Source organism: Mus pahari, chromosome X (genome assembly GCF_900095145.1).
Source record: "Mus pahari chromosome X, PAHARI_EIJ_v1.1, whole genome shotgun sequence".
Classification (NCBI taxonomy): domain Eukaryota; kingdom Metazoa; phylum Chordata; class Mammalia; order Rodentia; family Muridae; genus Mus; species Mus pahari.
Window position 1 is genome coordinate 92,948,383 of NC_034613.1, and position 8,572 is coordinate 92,956,954.

Below are 8,572 nucleotides of genomic sequence, written 5' to 3' on the forward strand. Positions count from 1 at the left end.
TCTTGCCATGTAGCTGCCTCTACCTTACTTTATCCACAAACTACTACTGCTTTGACATAGTGATGTTGGTGTTCTAGAAAAACTATAGTTTAGGTACACCAAATACAAGGTGTTTTGTAATCCCCTATAAATTAAGCAGTACCTGTATGCATGACCTCAGCATCATGCAGAACAAATTGGTAAAGCGTATGAGTCCTGATATATTAAAGAACAAAAGGAAGAGCATTGTGTGACATCCTGTAGATCAAGCACTGCAATGATACGCTGTATCTTCTTCATGTGGTACCAACACAGCTCCTTGGAGTCCAACAAAGACTACCAGGCCCAGGATAGTCAGCACCATCTACCCTACAAGGGAGGTATTCATTATAACACCAATGTGAGGGTAGATGCGTAAAAGAATTGATTTCTCTGTTGAACTACAGGCAAGCAGTGGTTGATATACCATTTGTTGGTATAAATGTAGGTGTTACAATAAGTCCCAAGAATTATGTGGGTAATCAGTTGGAAAGGATTGGAAGGAGGTCCATAATGGTGTTAAAAAAGAAGAGCATTGATGGATTGGATAGAGTATATGGAATCCAAATGGAATTGACACAAAGAAACCAGAAGACTCTCAAGTGTAACATTGATTGATTCTGGGCTTTACCAAGACAAAGGTTTACATAGGAAACATCTTGGAGACTGACTGTGACATACTGATCCCTCTCTTGAAATCCAATGCACCCACAGACAAAGTCAAGGTCATTGCTGGATGTGCCAATGGATCAACTACTCCAGAAGCTAATGAAATTTTCCTGGAATGGAACATCATGCCATGGTTATTCCAGATCTCCATTTAAATGTTGGAGGAATGACAGTGCCTTACTTTGAGCATCTGAAGAATCCAAATCATGCTGACTATGGATGATTGACTTTCAAATATGAAAAGAATTCTAACTAGCACTTGCTCATGTCTGTTCAAGAGAAGTTAGAAAGAAAATTTGGAAAGCATGGTGGAACTATTCTTGTTACACCCACTTCAGAGTTCCAAGACTCCATTTATATCCCATCAAAGGAGAAAGACATTGTGCACTCTGCCTTAGCCTACATAATGAAGCGTTTTGCCAGGCATATTTTGTAAATAGACCTGAAGTATGACCTTGGCACCTAGACCCCAAAATGCCTTTCTACATCAATGCATTGGGAAAGTTTTCCAGGTGAACATTATTACATAGATGTGTTGTAACTCACTTCCTATTTCTCCTTGCTTCTGTGTTTTCTGCTAACCTCTCACCAGTTTACATATAAACACTAAAATCTCTGTTTTGTGACTTAGTAAATAGCAGTCACTGTTCTCCAGGAGTTCAACTAAATCAGTTCCTTAAGAAAAACAATTAGATTATGATACCACAGATACCTATATGAGAGTGAAAGTGCGATTTTGGTCTTAAAATCACTCTTCCTCTCAGAGGCACTGCATTGCTTCAGGGTTCTTCACAACAGGGTCAGGAAAATTGCCAGAGACAATATTCAAAAGCACTTTCTCACTTTTACTCTGGACAATTGTAGAATATGCTACAAATTTAACACATGTAAGAAGGGTATGCTTTTCAGCAAGTGGTGTGCTCCTCAAGTGAGTTATTGGTATTTTATATGAGGAAAAAATCCACCTTTATAAACTTCAAAAAATAGTAAGAACTGTTTCTCACACATTTTATTCTTCCTAAGTAAAATAAATAAATGCTGCTAGAATAAAATTACCTTTAATCACTTAGCCAGCCTAACTCTGACTCCAGCTGTGCCTACAGACATAAATAAATGAAAAATCTAATACTTTAGAATATAAAAAATAAATGTTCAACATACTTAGTCATCAGGGAAATGCAAATCAAACAACCCTGAGATTCCAGTCAGAATGGCTAAGATTAAAAATTCAGGTGACAGCAGGTGCTGGAGAGGATGTGGAGAAAGAGGAACACCCCTCCATTGCTGGTGGGATTGCAAGCTGTTACAGTCACTCTGGAAATCAGTTTGGCAGTTCCTCAGAAAATTGGACATATTACTACCTGAGGACCCAGCAATACCACTATTGGGCATATATCCAGAAAAAGTTCCAACATTTAATAAGGACATGCTTCACTATGTTCATAGTGGCCTTATTTATAATAGCCAGAATCTGGAAAGAACCCAGGTGTCCCTCAACGGTGGAATGGATACTGAAAATGTGGTACATTTACACAGTGGAGTACTACTCAGCTATTAAATCCGCAGGCAAATGGATGAACTAGAAAATATCATCCTGAGTGAGGTAACCCAGCCATGAAAGAACACACATGGTATGCACTCACTGATAAGTGGATATTAGCCCTAAAGCTCAGAATACCAACAATACAACCTACAAACCATATGGAGCATAGGAAGAGGGAAGACCAAAGTGTGGATGCTTCAATCATACATAGAAATAAAATATTCATAGAAATAGAGGGAAGGGGGGATCTTGGAGGGAGAGAGGAGGGAAAGAGGAGGGGGCAGGATCATGTACTGGAAGGGAGGACAGAAGAGAAGTACAGAGGGTTAGGAAATTGAATGACCATAGGCGATAAGGAACTAGAGGTAGCCACTAGAAAGTCCCAGAAGCCAGGGAAATGAGAGGCTCCAAGGATCCAACAGGAATGACTTTAGCCAAAATAGAAAACAAAGGGGAGTTAGAACCTGTAGAGAATACCTCCAGTAGATAGGCACAGTTCCCAGTTGATGGATGGGCCACCCACCCGTCTCAAAATTGTTAACGCATAAATGTTCCTGTCCAAAGGAAAGACAGGGACAAAAATATGGAACAGAGAGTGAAGGGAAAGCCATCCAGAAAGCTCCCCACTTAGGGATCCACCCCACCTGCAGACACCAAACCCAGACACTATCACTGTTGTCAAGAAACAATTGTTGACAGGAACCTAATATGGCTGTTCCCTGAGAGGTTCTACCAGCACCAGACCAATACAGATGAAGATACTCAGAGCCAAAAATCAGACTGAGCTCAGGGACCCCAATAGAAGAGCTAGCAGAAGGACTGAAGGAGCTGAAAGGGATTGCAACCCCATAGAAAGAACAATATTGGTATGTAACCAGACTACCCAGAGCTCCCAGAGACTAAACCACCAACTATAGTATACGTGGAGGCATCCATGTCTCCAGATACATATGTAGGAGAAGACGTCCTTATCTGATATCAATGGGAGGGGATGCCCTTGGTTCTGTGGAGTTTTGATGCCCAGTATGGGGGGATGCTAGCTTGGTGAGTCAGGAGTGAGTGAGTGTGTGGAGGAGCATCCACGTAGATGCAAAGGGGAGGGGAGACTGGGAATAGGATAGGGTTTTGGGAGGAGTAACCTGGAAAGGGGGATATCATTTGAAATATTAATTAATAAAATGATGAACAACTGATAAGAGTATATTAGCCCAGAAACTTAGAATACCCAAGATACATTATGCAAAACAGAAGAAAACCAAGAAGGATGACCATCATGTGGATACTTCATTCCTCCTTAGAATAAGGAACAAAATACTCATGAAAGGATATAGGTACCGAAACAAAATTTAGAGCTAAGATGAAAGGATGGACTACCCAGAGACTACCCCATCCAGGGATCCATCCCATCATCAGCCACCAAAACCAGATACTAATGCACATGCCAGCAAGATTCTGCTGAAAGGACCCTGATATAGCGGCCTCTTGTGAGGCTATGCCAGTGCCTGGCAAACACAGAAGTGGATGCTCACAGCCAGCTATTGGATGGAACACAGGGTTCCCAATGAAGGAGCTAGAGAAAGTACCCAAGGAGCTGAAGGGGGCTGCTACCCTGTAGGTGGAACAACAATATGAACTAACCAGTACCCCCTGAGCTTGTGTCTCTAGCTGCATATGTAGCAGAAGATGGCCTAATCGGCCATCACTGGGAAGAGAGACCCCTTGGTCTTGCAAACTTTATATGACCCAGCACAAGGGAAGGCCTGGGCCAAGTAGCAGGAGTGGGTGGGTAGGGGAGCAGGGGCCGGGGGGGGGTATAGGGAACTTTCGGGATAGTATTTTAAATGTAAATAAAGAAAATAATAATAAATTTAAAAAGTAAAAAAATAAAATAAAATGATGAACAAAAAAGAAATAAATATGAAACTCTAAACACAATGTATTGACATACACCAGAGGAGACCTAGGTGCTAAGAGAAGAGAAAGTATTACTTATAGCTTATATATTATGTTCTGTTTACCAGTAAAAATAAAGAGCCTTATGGAAAACAATAAAAAAATCTTTGCTGAATATGATGTAATATACTTTTAACTCAAGCAATTGTGAGGTAGAGGGAGTTTGGTCTCTGAGTTTGAGGCAAACAAGTTCCATGCTATCCAGGAATACATGGTAAGACTCTGTATCAAAAAAAAAAATAAAAAGAGGAGGAGAAGAAGGAGGAGGGGAAGGAAGAAGAAGAGGAAAGGGGGATGAAAAGGGGAGGAAGAGGACAAAAAAATAACAACCCCCTTCAAAACACAAAATGCAATAGCAACAAAACTACGAAGATTTCAATTAGAAAGCATATGTTCTTTTTAAAAACCAACAAATACTTGTGTCAGAAGAGGTAGGAGATCATAGAGTGCGTGTTCAGGAAGCCCATCTGATAACAAACAACATTTAGAATTATATCTGTACAATGATAAAAGTGTAGATGTGTATTTAAATATCTTAAAGCTTGAAGAATCTTGGTACCAGTGAAAATGGAAGAAAGACACAATAAAAGGCAGAATAATGATGGTTAGAAGAATTTGCTTGTTGGTTCATACAAAATTATTGAGACCATACTAGGATCAAGGAAATAGAAACACAGTCACATGATATACCTAACCATGGTGACTTTAAGGACCTGAGAGTGTAGTAGCAGATAAAAACATAAGTAATATGACTAAAATATGAAATAAACTCAGTATACTAACCCATTGGGTGATATTTATCAACTGTGTATTTGTAAATATTTCTATAATGGATACATGGTGGATAATCTGGAAGGAGAAAGAGTAAAGGCACAGAAACTAATTAAGAGTTTGTTGAAGTGACATAGCTATGAAATAAGGGGATCAACAGTTAATATATTCTTGAGTTGAGTTGGGATTGCGAGTGATTTTTTAAAAAAAGATTTGACAATATTGGATATAGTTGGTCTTTGGTACTTAATGACAACATGAGGTAAGATGAAGCAAGATTAGGCATATACAGATCAAGTAGAAAAGGTCTCAGAACTATAAGCTTTAACATGTGTAAGAGATATTTGATATACTAATTTTATGTGTGAGTGTGAAGTCTAAGCTATTCTACAAATTGGAAAGTCATAGATCATGTTGAAAAGTGAAAGCAAACAAGGCTACTTGCCATTATTAAAACATCAGATTTAATGAAACTATTGTTTGTTTAGTATTAATTATTCTTTTAATCATCGGTCAGCATTTAAAATATGTTGTACCTCCTGAAGATAGCAAGCATGGAAAAGATATGCAACAGGAACATCGAAGTTCCAAGTGAGATTTAAAAAAACTTGTCATCTGAATATTTATAAACACTTAGATATGAAGAAAATATATAAAATTTATAATCTAAATAAATAATAATAATCCTGTAACTGATTTATTATTACATTAATGCCATATAATACAAAATTAATAATAAGCAACATTTTATTAGATTTAAAATGTATCACATTTTTCACAGTTTCAAAGATTTAAAATTTACTCAAGGGTTCTCTTTAAATGATAAGAGCATTTAGGATGGCAAGTGTAGAATTCTACTACTGGGAAAAGAGCAAATAATGATTTTTCTAAAGAAAACTAAATGTTGTCTACCCCAAAGGAGTTCGGCCTTAGAAATTATTTATCAATAAGCTTGAGTTATTTCCCTGAGAAGATTTTAGGTACTTAAAAGCAACAGAATACACATACATATATGGTCTAACAACAGTGAGCAAAAAAGTACAGTCATGAAGGTGAAAATCAACAAGAGGAGGTATGAGGAAGTCTTGGAAGGAGAAAAAGGAAGGGAGAAAGGGCATAATCTGATGAAATAAAAGACTATTTCATAAGACAACAGAAAATCATCCAAATGCTTTATGAAATAAATTGGTCATATAATATTAATTACTTTTTTGAAATTCAATTATATGGTCTTCAGATAGAAAAGTGTTTCAACATGTAAAATGAGCCTTGGTGTTAGAATTTGGACAAATATTAGAAAATGTGTCTACCCAAGTGTACTACATAACCAGCAACAGTGTAAATATACTTAAATGATCTTGCTGTTAAACAGCCACACATGTGTGCATACACACAGGGGTATATGTGTATATGCATTGCCTTTGCTATAGGCAGCTGCTCTGTAAACTTGTGGGTACTAACGCAACTGAGACTCTCAGTGTTTTCCCCAGATCTATTAATTTACAGAGATAATTGTAAGAACTCCCTTGAAATATAAGTATGTCCTTCAGTCTCTGCTCTGCTCTTTGTCTCTGTAGCTCCTTCCATGAATATTTGGTTCTCCCTTCTAAGAAGGATAGAAGTATCCACACTTTTGTCTTCCTTCTTCTTGAGTTTCATGTGTTTTGACTGCTACACCTGAGGATCCATCACATAAACAACCACCAAACCCAGACACTATTGTAGATGTCAACAAGAACTTGCTTACAGGAGCCTGATAAAGCTGTCTCCTGAGAGGCTATGCCAGTGCCTGACAAATACAGAAGTGGATGCTCACAGTCATCCACTGGACCGAGCACAGGGTCCCCAATGAAGGAGCTAGAGAAAGTACCCAAGGAGCTAAAGGGGTTTGCAGCCCTATAGGAGGAACAACAATATGAACTAACAGTACCCCCAGAGCTCCCTGGGACTAAATCACCAACCAAAGAAAACTCATAGTGGGACTCATGGCTCTAGATGCATATGTAGCAGAGGATGGCCTAGTCAGCCATCAATGGGAGGAGAAGTCCTTGGTCCTGTGAAGGCTCTATGCCCCAGTATAGGGGAATGCAAGGGCCAGAAGGGGGAATGGCTGGGTTGGGAAGCAGGGGGAGGGGATAGAGGATTTTTGGAGGGGAAACTAGGAAATGCGATAACATTTGAAATGTAAATAAAATGTCTACTAATAAGTGTGTTAAAAATATATAAGTATCCCTTTATATTGGTTATCTTAAACCTCTTAATAATACTATATTATTTTGTTACAGTACTTCAAATTTGTTTCATAATTTTAAGTATTTGTTTTACAAGTAATGGTTGCTTAGATATCGAAAGGCGATAGTGGACAAATAAGATGGAGTGTTTTTCATTGTATTTTGATATTTTATTTTCTAGACTGAATCTATTTTTATAAATAAAACACATATTCAAACATATGCTTCATGGTTTTATGACCCTTTTCACAGTTCAGCATCATATTATCAACATATCTCTACATCAATAAAGACATTATCCCAGTTACATACTAACAGTCCAAATAGAATATAACATATCAAATAGGAATTAGATATTCAAGGGCAATATTGGGTAAATTTAACCTTTTTAGTTCAGAACTGTGATATTTCACTGTACATGGTACAAAGCTGTGATTTGAGCATTTGGGAAAATGGCCAGGGAGAAATTGTGGGTTATCCAGATAAGCTTGAGCTAGATAATGAAACTCTTTCTTAAAATAAGCAAACAACAATTCAAAACAATGAAAATCTGTGGCATCCACTGAAATATAAACTGGTTTAAATGAGCATGAGTAATTGTAACTTTTCTAATGTAAATCTTTGCTTCCAATACTGTCCTTAATATTGTTCTTTCGTTTTCATTTTGAAGAACATTTTACCTATGTTAATCATCTGCACAAAGAACATATTAACATGCTTTATCCGAAAGTTTATACAACATTTTGGTATATGGTGGCACACACCTTTAATCTGGGCTACACCTTCTGCTGGGGACCATATAAGGACATTGGAAGAAGGGAGTCTGGCTCTTGCTCTTTCACCTTCTTGCCATGTGGGACTCAGCAACTGCTCGATCCTTGGACTTCCATTCACAGCTACTACTGAACCATTGTTGGGGTCTGGACTGCAGACTATAAGTCATCAATAAATTCATTTACTATATAGAGCATATCCTTAAGTTCTGTGACTCTAGAGAACCCTGACTAATACAGAAGTTGGTACCAGGAGTGGTTCTAGAGGAGCAGAAATATAAGGATGAATGTTTTAAAATACTAGAATTGGCTTGTTAATCCAATTCCAACTACTGAAACTTCTCAAGATTCTCTCCCTCCTGGGAGCTCAGAGAATTTTGAAGACTCGTGGTTGAAACTATATTTCAAACTTAAAGAAGCTAATGCCCTTGATTTTCTTGATGAATTAGGTGATTCAGTGTACAAAGCTTTCTACAAGATAGGGAAAAAAATCGGAAAATGATTTTACTGGCTGGTTGCTCTTAGCATCTGGGAAAAAAAAAAAACAATGAATGAAAGGAAGGAGTTGTGTGATAAAATCGAAAGGCTCCAGACACAAGTAAACGATCTAAAAG

The 8,572-nt window shown here is 37.8% G+C and overlaps 1 pseudogene; it reads left to right on the forward strand.

Moving 5' to 3' along the window:
- Positions 1–256: 256 nt before the first annotated feature.
- On the forward strand, positions 257–1,203 carry LOC110314451 (annotated as a pseudogene).
- The last annotated feature ends 7,369 nt before the right edge of the window (positions 1,204–8,572 follow it).